General features: G+C 38.9%; 1 long non-coding RNA gene across 2 annotated transcripts; it reads left to right on the top strand.

Moving 5' to 3' along the window:
- Window positions 1-782: 782 nt before the first annotated feature.
- Window positions 783-12,324, top strand: LOC129047773 (uncharacterized). Of its 2 annotated transcripts, none has more exons than XR_008509520.1 (8): window positions 783-1,002; window positions 6,848-6,976; window positions 7,214-7,377; window positions 8,114-8,271; window positions 8,425-8,518; window positions 9,494-9,585; window positions 11,788-11,904; window positions 11,988-12,324. It is a non-coding gene; the product is annotated as an uncharacterized LOC129047773 (long non-coding RNA). The 2 variants fall into 2 exon arrangements; XR_008509518.1 differs by having other exon boundaries at window positions 797-1,002; window positions 8,151-8,271; window positions 11,988-12,318.
- Window positions 12,325-12,966: the final 642 nt, after the last annotated feature.

Here is a 12,966-nt window from a genome sequence, read left to right as displayed (position 1 = left end):
CACATTAGCGTACACAACCTGCCTCCCCCCACCACCCCTGCCACCGCGGGCACACTAGTGTAGCCCCAGATGGCCAGCCAACCTGCCCCACCACCAGCAATGCCACCCCGGAAAATGCCCCAAACCAGACCACTGCCACAGGCAGGGTAGACTCTAGCAGTGAGCCCCAATAGGACACCCAACCCTTGCTCCCAGAGGCGTACAGGGCAGCCCCGGGAAACTCACCTACCCCATCACATTTCCACCACTGTGGCCGAGCTGCAGTCTCTGATGTCACCACCAACCACAGCGAGGTGAGCCGCGGTTGCTCAGGCTCCAGCTTCCAGCATGTGGCAGTGCCTCTTCCTTCTAGTTTTCTAGCCGGCAGGATAAGCTCCCACTGCCGGCCGCCCTCCTAGTACTCTGTCGCCACCACCAACCGCAGCGAGATAGTGTCCCAGGCTCCAGGGCTCCAGGCTCCATCCATTCTCCAGCCAGCGGAACGTGGCGGTCCCTTCCAGTTCTCTAAGCTGGGCACAGAGTAGTAGCTCCTCCGCCTGACACAGAAGAGCCCAAAATGATCTGACACAACTTCTGCATATTTTATATACTGAGGTTATACAAGTACAGTTCCTGGACTACATGTTCTGATTGGAGGAGAGAAAAACCTCTAGGCCTACTCTGATTGGACTTTATTTTCATGCTGTGATTGGTTAAGACTTGCTATCATCCAATCAGAACATGATAATAAAGTCCAATCAGAGTAAGCCAGGAGGTTTTTTTCTCATCCAATCACAACATGCAGTCCAGGAACCGCCATGGGCGTAACGGCAGTATATAAATGATGCTGACAACAGATCAGGATTTTTCGGGTTTTTGTGTCTCGCTGATTTGCTCAGTGCCCGGGCTAGAGGATTAGGACTCGGGAGTCACTGGCCGTATGCTGGAGGCTGGAGCCAACGGGAGCGCGGCTCGCCTCGCTGCGGTTGTTGGCAGCGACTGAGATAGCAGCCGCCTGAAGCGGTAGGAGAAGGAAAACAGTTTTGGGGTAGATGGAGGGGGGTAAAGTGGATAGTTAGTGCCAAAGGGAAAAAAGGATAGCTAGCAGGAGAAAGCGTTGCAAAAAGATGGTGGGGAAAAAAGGTTTTGGGTAGATGGAGGTGGAAAAACGGTGGGGAGCGGGAGGGAGGGAAAGTTTTGCAGAAAGACGGTGGGTAAAAAGTTTATGGGTAGTTGGAGGGGGAAAGAGAGGGTAGGGATGCGGGAAAACGGGGGCGAGCAGTAGGGAGAGAAGGTTTTGTGAAAAGACGGTGGGGCGAAAATACAGTGGGCGGGGGGGGGGGGAAGTTTTTGGGTAGAGGAGCAAAATAGGGTACCAAGTGGGAGAAGGAAAAAGAGGATAGCCAGCAGGAGGAAAACAAGGTTTTGTGAAAAGACAGTGGCAGAAAAGAAATACGGTGAAGAAAGAAAACACGGTGGGTAAAAAGTGTTTCGATAGATGGAGAGGGGAAAGAGGGTGACGAGGGGGAGGAAAGAGGGTGGCGAGAGGGAGCAGGGATACACGGTTGGGAAAAAGACGGAAAAATAGTTTGGGGTAGATGGAGGGCAAAACAGGGTGGCAAGCAGGATAGAGGAAAGAAGAGTACGAGTGGTAAAGGGGGGAGACTGAAAAGATGGTGGGGAAAGTTTTGGGGGATACATGGAGGGGGGAAAGAGGGTGGGGAGAAGGCTTTGTAAAAAACGGGGGGAAATGTTTTTGAGTAAATGGAGAAGGGAAAGAGGGTGGCAAGGAGGAGTGGGGAAAAGATGGTGGGAGAAAACAGTGGGGAAAGTGTTTGGGTAGATGGATGGGGAAAGGGTGGTGAGCGCGGGAGAGCAGAGAAGGCTTTGCAAAATGACGGTGGAGAAAGAAAAATGGTGCTGAAAAAGTTTGGGAGTAGGTGGAGGAAGAAAAAGGGTAGCGAGAGGGAGTGGGGCAAAGGCGGTCGGGAAAAGAAAGTGGGGAAATAATGGTGGTGGGACAAAGATTTTGGGTAGATTTTTTTAAATAAGAGCATTTGTAATTTTGCTTTTGAGTAGTTTGAGTTCTTTATGTTTTGTGTATTAACACGTTGCCTGATGCATAGTTTGCAAATACTTTCTTCCATTCTCTGGGTTTCTTCATTCTCATTGCTTCCTCTGCTGTGCAGAAGCATTTAAGTTTAATTATATCGTTGCTTTTGTTGCTTGTGCTTTTGATGTCTATTTGAAAATTCCTTGTCTTAACCAATTTCATGAAGCGTTTATCTTATGTTTTCTTTAGTAGTTTCATAGTTTCATGTCCTACATTTAAATCTTTGAGTAGAGTTTTGTATATGGTAAGATAACAGCCTAGATATGTTCCTGTGCATGTGGATGTTGGGTTTTCCTAGCACAGTTTATTGAAGAGTTTGTCCTTCCCAAATGTGTGTTCTTGGTGCCTTTGTTAAAAATGAGTTGACCATAAATGCGTGAATTTATTTCTGATTTCTCTGTTCTGTTTCACTTGTCTATGTCTGTCTGTCATTCATTCCTCTCTGTCTCTCCCTCACCCCTTTTGTTGATAGTACTATGCTGTTTTGATGGTACCATACTTACTATAGATTTGTAGTATATTTTGAAATCAGGTAGTGTGGTGTCTCCAGCTTTTCTTTTTATTCCAGATTGTTTTGTTTATCTGAGGTATTTTGCATTTCCATGTGAATTTTAGGTTGGTTTTTACTATTTCTATGAACAATGTCTCTTGCATTGATTCCTGTAGATCCCATTGGGTGATATAGATATTTTAACAATATTCATCTAGTGCGTGGACATGGGATATCTTTCCATTTACTTGAGTCTGCTTTAATATCTTTCATCTATGATTTATAGTTTTCATTGTGGGATCTTTTGCCTTTTGAGTTAAGATTATCTCTAGATATGATTTTTTTGGTAATGAAATATGATTTCTTTCTTAGATATTTCACTATTGGTGCGTGGGCATGCTACTCATTTTTATATATTGATACTGTGTCTTGCAACTTGACTGAATTTATTATTTCTACTAGGTTTTTTATGGAATCTTTGGGGTTCTCTCTGTATAGATGTATGTTCATGTCACCTGCAAACAGACAATTTGACTTCCTTTTTTCCAATTTGGATGCCTTTTATTGCATTCTCCTGTCCAGTTGCTCTAGCTAGGACTTCAGTACTGTGATGATTGAAAGTGGTGTAAAAGTAGCCACACTTGTTCTAGATGTTAGAGAAGAGCTTTTAACTTTTTCCCGTTGATAATGATGTTAGCTGGGGGTTTGTCATATATGGCCTTTATTGCACTGAGATAAGTACCTTCTGTGCTCATGTTGTTGAGTTTTTATCATGAAGAAATGTTGATTTTTTCAGCATCTACTTAAATGATTATATGGCTTTTGTTCTTGATTTGCTGAATGTGGTATCACACTTATTTGTGTTTATTGAATCATTTTAATATTCCTGGGATGAATCCCACTGGATCATGGCAGATGATCTTTTTATTGTGTTGTCAAATGCGATTTTCAAGTATTTTGTTGAGGATTTTTTACATCTTTGTTCATCAGGGATATTTGGCTATGGTTTTCTTTTTGTGTTGTGTCCTGGTCTGGGTTTTGTACCAGGGTCATGCTGTCCTCATACAACAAGTTTCAAAGCCTGCCTTCCTCTTCATTTTATGGGGAATATTTTGAGTAAAATTGGTATTAGCTCTTTTAAAAATGTTAGGTAGAATTTGACAGTAAAACCATGATTCTTGTGTTTTTCTTTGCCGGGAGACTATTACTGCTTTAATTGCATTACTCATTATTGGTTTGTTCAGGTTTGTTATTTTTTTATCATTCTTTCTTGGGAATTCATTATGTGTCTAGAAATTTATTCACCTCTAGATTTTTCAATTTGTTTGTATATAGATGTTTTTAATAATCTCTTCAAGCCTTCATATTTCTGTTATCAACTGTAATGTCTCCTTTCTCACTATGATTTTTTTTCTTATCCTTAGTCTAGTTAAAGCTTGTCAATTTTCATTTCTCTAAAACACCCCAGCACTTTGTTCCATTGACTTTTTGTATTTTTTGTTTCTATTTTCAAAATTTCTTCTCTTATCTTTATGATATTTTTTCTACTAATTCTAGCATTTGATTTTTCTTGTTCTCAGGACTGGAGCTATGCTGTCAGGTTGGCTATTTGAGATCTTTCTATGTTTCTGATTTGTAGGCAGTTATAGGTATGCACTTTTCAAACTTACAGCTGCCTTTGCTGAGTCCCACAGGATTTGTTATGTTGTGTTTCTATTCTTATTTGTTTCAATAACTATTTAATTTCCTTTTTATTTTTTCATTCATCGGTTGTTCATGAGCAGGTATTTTAATTTCCATATATTTGTACAGTTTTAAAAGTTCCTCATTATTGATTTCTAATACTATTCCACTGGGGTCAGAAAAGATACTTGATATGAATTCAGTTTTTAAAAATGTGTTGTGACTTGTTTTCTGGCCTAACACATAGTCTGTCCTGGAGAATAATCCATGTGCTATTCAGTAGAATATCCATTGTGCAGTTGTGGAGTGGAAAGCTGTGTAAATGTTTGTTTGGTCCATTCGTATAAAGTTTAACTGATATTTTGTTGTCTGTATGATCTGTTCATTGACGGTAGTGGGATGTTGGTTATAGTGAAGTGTTGAGATTCTCTACTGTTATATTGCAGTCCATCTGTCCTTTAAGGTCTGTTAATATTTGCTTCTGTATTTAGGTGCCTGAGTGTTGGTTGAATATGCACTTACAATTGTTAGGCTGCTGTTTACTTCTTTCTCATTATATAATTATCTTTATTTTTTGTTTTTTTGACTTAAAGTCTATTTTATCTAAGTATAGCTACTTCTGCTTTTTTGTTTCCATTTGTGTGGGATATCTTTCATCATCCCTTCACTTTCAGTCTATGTATGTCTTTATAGGTGAACTGAGTTTCTTGTAGGCAGTATATAATTGGGTCTTCTCTTTTAATCCATTCAGCCAGTCTTTCTTAATTTAATTTAATTCACATATTCAGGGTTATTACTAACAGGTAAAAACATACTACTGCCGTTTTTTACTTGTTTTCTTGTTTTGCTACTCTTTTTTGTTCTTTCTCCCTTCCTCTTTCTCTTCTCTCTGATCTCTTTTTCTTTCTTCCTTTCTTTTCTTTCCTCCTCGCCTTCCTTCCTGTCTTTATTTGTAGTGAAGTAATATTTTCTGGTAGTGTGTTTTAATTCCTTGCTTTTTATGTTTAGGATGTCTATTATTGATTTTTGTTTTCTGGTTACCATGAGGCTAAAAACCATATAATTATAATAAGTTACTTCAAACTGAAGAAAACTTAACTTTGGTTGGTCTTAGCTACTCAGGAGGCTCAGGTGGGGAGGATTGCTTGAGCCTGCGAGGCCGAGGTTGCAGCCAGCTGAGATCGCGCCACTGCACTCTCCAGCCTGGGTGACAGAGTGAGACTACGTCTCACTAAATAAATAAATAAATAAATAAAAATACAGTAGCTTATAATGAATTCTGATTATAAATTTTGAGATGATGATATTTTAAGGTATAAAGAAGAAAGTGAAATTCATTCATTATCTCATTACCCAAAGATAACTATTTCTAATGTTTTGGTACATATGCTTCCTAATTCATAACCCCTTCTCTCTCTCTGTCACACACACACACACACACACACAAATGTACACATAAGATAGATATATTTTACACACAGATATAATTTTATTGTAACTTTTCAGAAACAGTTTTGTAATTTTTTAAAAAAAAATTGAGAATAAATTTTGTGAATAATATTCATAGAAAATATTATACAGCTTAATTTTAAGATTTTGTTTTATGCTCTTTGGGGTGGCAGGTTCACTTCTTGCTAAAATGAATCGTCTCAGTGTCTTTGATTTTCCTTCTCTCCGCTACACTGTTGCTTTTGGAAGGGGGGCCTGTATCTCCCTCCTGTTTGCTTGGGGGCAAACACATAGTATCATGGGGTTATGAAGACATGTTGCCTGTGCCAGATAGCAATACTGGCTGTAGTTCTGAAAATAAAGATAATGTAAGAGTTTTTGTCCTGTGATTAATATAAGATGTAAATAAAGTGGTTTTACATCATCATAGCAAATGATTTAGATAAAACTGCATTTTAGATCATTGTAGCCAATGATTTAGATATAATTCTGTGTGTACCTTTTAATTAAGAGTTCAAGATTTCTATACAGTATGTTCATTGTCCGCTTTATCTGTAAAGCATAAAAGCTGATACTGGGTGAGGTAAGAAAATGGATACGTTTTACTATCACAAGGAAAAGGTGGTATCCATAGTCTTGCCAAGGAGGCATGGACTACTTAAGTTGGCTTCTGGATATTTCAGTTTGGGTATGATAGCCTTAATATGAATTTTTTGGTTACTGCTTGATAATACTTAGTAACTGATTGTGTGTGTTTAGTAATGATTGAGTATTGTAATTGATTGATTAGTAATTGATTGAGTTAATGAACCCTCCCGTCCTAAAGGCAAAAATGAAGAGGTTCAAGGGAGCATGAATTGTTAACATCCCCTTTAAACAAATAGGCTAGGTTAGAAATTTTTTTACAGAGCTTTACAGTATTACATGTCAGTTTATTACAGTATAACATGTCAAGAAAAATGGCAGAAGCTCTCTTAACTGACTTGCCAGATGGATTAGATCTCTCCATTCACTCAGTAAAATGTCCAGGATTTCATATTATACTTTTATGAAAAAAAAAAGGAGTTTTAGACTTTTATGTTGCTCCAATTTATGGATACCTACTCTCTTGTACTTTATATCCAAATTTATAGATCTATTTGAAGAATTCAAAGAATCTATGGAAGATGGCTCAGCTTGCTGTGAAGCAAAGAAACCAGGGACCTTCTCCAGAACCTCTGAAGTTGATGTTAGGTCCAGCTAATATTTGTCCTCTAAAAAGAGTAAGTATCTAAAGCCCGAACAACTTGCATGGCTTTCTTTTGTTAAATCCGAATAATAACCATTCAGATCTTAGAGGAGATTATAAATATTTAAATACATGTCAGTTACCCAGGAAGGATTCTATGTAAACCATATTCAGATTCCTTTAATTGAAACACCTTAATAGCTGCTTTTATATTTGTGGTGCGTAAGTCCGTTTAGTCCAACAATAGATTGTTTTATTACCTTTTTTTTAGAAGTGGAATTCTCTCTCAGTTATACTAGTGCTCGATTCTAGTAGCTACCCTAAAGAATGTGGAGAAAAAGAGATGAGTCTTTCTGATTGAATAGAAGTGGATCATTTCCATTAGAACAGCTTCAAAGCTTCCCCCAACTTTTACAGAACATCCATTTCTTAGAGGTATGTGACTGGACCATATGCTTGTTTGCATTTTTCTATTTGAACTTCCTTCATGGCCTTTTGTTTTTCTTTTTTTTTTTTCTTTTTTTTTTTTTTTTTTGAGACAGAGTCTTAACTCTGTCACCCAGGCCGTGGCACATTCATAGCTCACTGCTGCCATGAACTCCTGGGCTTATGTGATCCTTCCACCACAGCCTTCCAAGTAGCTGGGACTATAGATGTGCACCACCATGCCTGGCTAATTTTTAAAAAAATTTGTATCAGGCTGGGCATGGTGGCTCACACTGATAAACCCTAACTGGGAGGCCAAGGCAGGTGGATCACTTGAGATCAGAAGTTTGAGACCAGCCTGGTCAACATGGTGAAATCACATCTCTACCCAAAAATACAAAAATTAGCTGGGCATGGTTGTGCATGCCTGTAGTCCCAGCTACTCAGAGGCTGAGACACGAGAATTGCCCAAACCTGGGAGGCAGAGGTTGCGATGAGCGAAGATCTCACCACTGCTCTCCAGCCTGGTTGACAGAGTGAGACTGTCTAAAAAAAAAAAAAAAAAATATATATATATATATATATATATATAAAATAGTTGCCCAGGCTGGTCTCAAACTCCTGGGCTTAAGTGATCCTCCTGCCTCAGCCTCCCAAAGTGTTGTAATGATAGGCATGAGCCACCATGCCCAGCCTATTTTTGTTATATATTTTCTGTATGATGATTTCCTTATTCACTTTTCAGATACTTAACTGCTGATCAGTTGTTCTGTCATTGGCAGCTGCCTTCTCAGATGGGCTCAGTGCTAAACAACTCTCTGCTGCTTCACTACGTTAACTGTGTAACAGATGAGCCAGTCTTGCTGAGGTCTTATTAGTGGTTGAGTCAAACATTACAAGAAGGTAAGAGTTGCGTGAGGATGGGACAAGATAGTTTACAAATGGGTTTCTTTTGTAAGGGTGCCAAATTCTAGACAAGAAGAGCCTTCCTATGCTGTAATTATGTCTGTGGTAATCATATATTTAGAGCATGAATGTTTCTGTTGTAATTTCAAGGCAGTAAGAAGAGAGACGGATTTTGTTAAGGAAGCACTGCTGGATGCCACCAAGACTCACTGGGTGCCTCTACTTTGATGACTATCTGTCTGTGGTAATCATATATTTAGAGCATGAATGTTTCTGTTGTAATTTCAAGGCAGTAGGAAGGGAGAGGGATTTTGTTCAGGAAACACTGCTGGATGGGTGACCACCAAGACTCACTGGGTGCCTCTACTTTGATGACTATCACAATCCAAGGATTCTTCATCTTTGTATGTCCAGAAACTTAATGTGAGGCCCCCAGAGTCATCCCGTTAATGGTAATGAAACTCAGAGGAGACTAATGTAAGCCAGATTGTCAGCTAATTATTAAGTTAATTATTTCTGGTAAGCAAAATGCTCATATCTGCCGACTAGAATATCTCCTGTCTGCTATCAGCATATATGGGAACCAAATTTGTCATTAGAAAGTTTCTTAATTATAGAATTAAAGGAAAGGGCAGTGAGAAGCCTTTCATCCAGGCCATAGTAAAGCCTAAGCATTTCATTCCTCCACTGGTGGGGGGTGGCGGGGAAATGATATTTCTTTTGACCAAACTGAGTGTTTCATTACTGGATAAGCTACTCCTGATTTTTCTAGTGGTTAAAATTGCTTTTAGTTGGTTCCAGGCCAATTCTCCTCCTTCTACTCTGAATCTTTTAAACAGAATATGATAGTTAATTAGATTTCCACTTACTAAATTTCTATCATTTTTACATTAGACCCAGCCTACCCTAATTGAAGTTTAGGGTATTCTAAAACTTTCAATTCAGATGTTTATACTTTCTTGGAGTACTATGTGATATAAAGCTTACCTTATTCATTATATGTGAATTTTCTCCATTTATGTTTTCACTGTAAGCTTTTCCCTATGTTACCAAGTTGTTGAACGTATCTGTTGTAGTCTACCTCATGAGTTAGCTAGGATGTATAAGACTAATGGCTTTTTTACTTTGTCACTTATTTGTCACTTTAGTGATAATTACGTTCTGTGCACTTTTTTATTGTGGTACAGCTAGATGCTTATATTTACTGTTTCTGCTCTAGAATGTATTTGGTACAAGGTGAATAATTATGAACATGGAAAAGAATTTACCAACTTCCTGGATACTATCACCAGGGCAGAGTCCTTCTTACAAGTAAGATTTCACTTGCTGCTTCCACACTCCACCACTCTTTACTAACATTTATTTAGATACCCATTGAAAACCTTTTTCTTGGCCAGGTGTGGTAGTTCACACCTGTAATCTCAGCACTTCGGAGGCCAAGGCGGGTGGATCACTTGAGCCCAGGAGTTCAAGACTAGCTTGGGCAACATAGCAAAACCCCATATCTACAAGGAATACAAAAATTAGCCACGCACGGTGGCATGCATCTGTAGTCCCAGCTACTCAGGAGGATGAGGTAGGAGGATCACTTGAGCTCAGGAGGTCGAGGATGCAGTGACCTGTAATTATGCCACTGCACTGCAGCCTGGGTGACAGAGTGAGATCCTGTCTCAAAAACAAAAATAAAAAACCTTTTTTTAATACCTGACACCTTTTGTAAATAATATTTGTTGAATTTGAAACTCATTATAAATAGAGCTGAGTTGGACTTTAATCTTTGCACTGTTGGATTTGAAGAAAGAATATGTTACATTATGCAAATAAAAGAGAAAAGCCTGTAATTTAAGAGAACAAACTGAAGATGTAATTAAATATATTCAGTTAATTGGATTAGCCAGTAATGTAAATTTCATAAGGTCACTAATATTCTTATAATCAACAAACATTTTTTGTGTGTCAAATATATTCCAGCCAATGGACTGATTGGTCTGGGTAACCCTGAGTTGTATTTTAAGCTGCGACTCAGGTATCAGCACCATCAAGAAGACTTCACTTACTGCCCAGTGTGGGTTAGCTCCTTGTTCTATGTGCTCCCATGGCTCCCTATGCTTACCTCTATCGTGACACTTTCAGCATCCATTTTTCCACACATGATGAGCTCTCAGCAGGCAGAAACCATATCTAACTCTTCTTCATGTTTAGATGTTCAGCTTGATTGATAAATGTTTGTGGAATAATTCTTTGGGGTTTTTTTTGGGGTTTTTTTTTTTTTTTTTGAGACAAGGTCTCACTCTGTTACCCAGGCTGGAGTGCACTGGCACAATCATGGCTTACTGCAGCCCTGACCTCCTGGGCTCAATCATTCCTCCCCGCTCAATCTAGTAGCTAGGACTACAGGTGTGCACCACCACTCCTGGCTAGTCTTTTTGTTTTTTGTAGAGTTTTTTTTGGGTTTTTTTTATGTTTTTTGTTTTGATTTTTGTTGTTTAGTTTTTTGTTTTTTTGTTTTTGTTTTGTTTTTTGTAAAAATGGGGGTTTACCATGTTGCCCAGGCTGGTCTCATACTCCTGGGCTTAAGCATTCCTTCTGCCTTGGCTTCCAAAAGTGCCAAGATTACAGGCGTGAGCCACCACACCCAGCCCAAGTTTTAGGGATTTGGTGAGAAACCATTTAATTGGAAGCTGGGTGCAGACGATGGTAGTGAGGATAGCAATTTAGGTTGACATTTATGTTTCCTACTTGGGAAGATGGATGGCATTCACTGAGAAAAGAAATACAGGAGGAGCAGACTTGGAAGGAAAGATGTTTCACTTAAGAGATGCCTATGGGACATCAAAGCGGTCATATCCAGTACCCAGTAAAATAATGAGTCTAAAGCTCAGGAATGAGATTTGGGCTAGAGATACAGATTTAGGACCCCTCATGTTAAAAGCGATGGTTTTAGCTATGATGTGGATGAGACTGTCCAGAGGATTCATGTCATGAAATCAGGTCTTAGGACAGAGTCCTGGTGCATGTCACTATATAAGGCTTGGGTGAGAAAGGAAAAAAGGGAAGCCCCAGGTCCTCACTCTGGTGGAAATATAAGCAGCCTAGACATTTGAGCCTCTAAAGATGGAGCTGCTCAGAGTTGGGATTTGGCCTATGGCCTCTAATGAAATTCTAGCTGTATTACATAACATTGTACACATTTTCACTGTTGACATTACTGCATGTACCCCAAGATAATAAATTTTATTTTAAAAATTCTGTAACTTTTAGCTTTCTTTCCAATTGATGAAGTTTTTTGGTATTTGAGAACTATATTGATAAAGATGGCAATGCATTCTAATACTAATCATCTTATCCTTTTTCTGAGGAAGTCTGGCATTTAACCTAAGGCTGTTTATATTGATGACAAAAAATTAGTCTAAGAGTGAAGCAACTATAGAGCACAAAATAAACTGGTTTTTTAGAGCATAATTTTTGACTGAAGAGTTCCATATAAGAATTTACCATTCACTTGTGTTACAGGAGGGGTTTCATTCCTGTGAAGCATTCCTGTTTAAGAGCCTTCCTTCTGGGATGGCCTCTATTGTTGGTCACAGATCCTTCAGCTTGTGAGCTGGATTCTTTTAAGTAGCTTCTCTGGTATGTGTCATGAAAATTTGGAGTCATTTAATTCAATGTACTATGATTGAAAGGATTTTGATACATATTTTTTTAATTCCCAGAGGTGAAACCACTTCTTTTTGATCGTCTAGCACAGCTCTTCTTTTATATCAACGATTTATTTCAAGGTAACAAAAACTTGCCTTGCTGAGATTTAACAGGATATATTATTATATTGCTAGTGGTACACAATTCCAAACTGACATGACAGCAGTGGTTTTGTAACAGGATTGTCTTGGACCTGGGCTTTGAGGTGCTGCATCACTCAACTCAAAGTTAATGCATAAAATGTTCCTTTTTTAAGGCTGTGTTGCATACATTTTTCCCTGTTTCCACTTGTAGCAAATGACATAGTGAATGAACAAGTGGCAAATGCATATTAATAAATAATAAACTGACAAACAGTTTGATTGTTGTGGTTTATGTTTTTGTGGATACATTTATTCATGTCACAAATATTTTTTGAACATGTACTATATAGTCTTCTTGACACTGGGAATACAGTAGTGACCAAAGCAAACTAAACTCCCCATGACATTCAATTTTATATGTATAATTAAATAGTCATTTTCTGCTAACAAACTGGCCACACAGAGAGTAAACCATTGGGGTGCCCAGGGAAGTGGGGAGACAGGTTGGGAGGCTGGTCCAATCATCTGTCTTGAGATGATATGACTTGGACCAGAGTGGTTGGCAGGAAGGAAGCCCCTTGTGATGAGACTCTGGGCTGCTTCTCACTCCTCCCAGCTCTTCCTCTCCTTCCTGAATCAGCGGCTTCTTTCCCTTAAGAGGATCTTTGCTGAAGTAGGGATTCCCAGCAGATTTACCATTTTGGAGCAAACCTCAGCCCTACTTATGTCACACAGGTGCTTTATCAGTTTTTGTTTGCAGTCTTTTCAAAGTACGCAATTACAATAATACAGCATTGTGTTTGACTTTAAGGTGTCCATTGATTTTCTCAGAGGACCGGATTAGATAATGCTTCTGAATGCCAAGCTTAAAGTGATTGATTTTTATCTTGGATGCCTTTAAAGAGGTATA

Source organism: Pongo abelii, chromosome 13 (genome assembly GCF_028885655.2).
Source record: "Pongo abelii isolate AG06213 chromosome 13, NHGRI_mPonAbe1-v2.0_pri, whole genome shotgun sequence".
Classification (NCBI taxonomy): domain Eukaryota; kingdom Metazoa; phylum Chordata; class Mammalia; order Primates; family Hominidae; genus Pongo; species Pongo abelii.
Note: the sequence above shows the minus strand (reverse complement) of the source record. Positions and strands in the feature narration are given on the sequence as shown.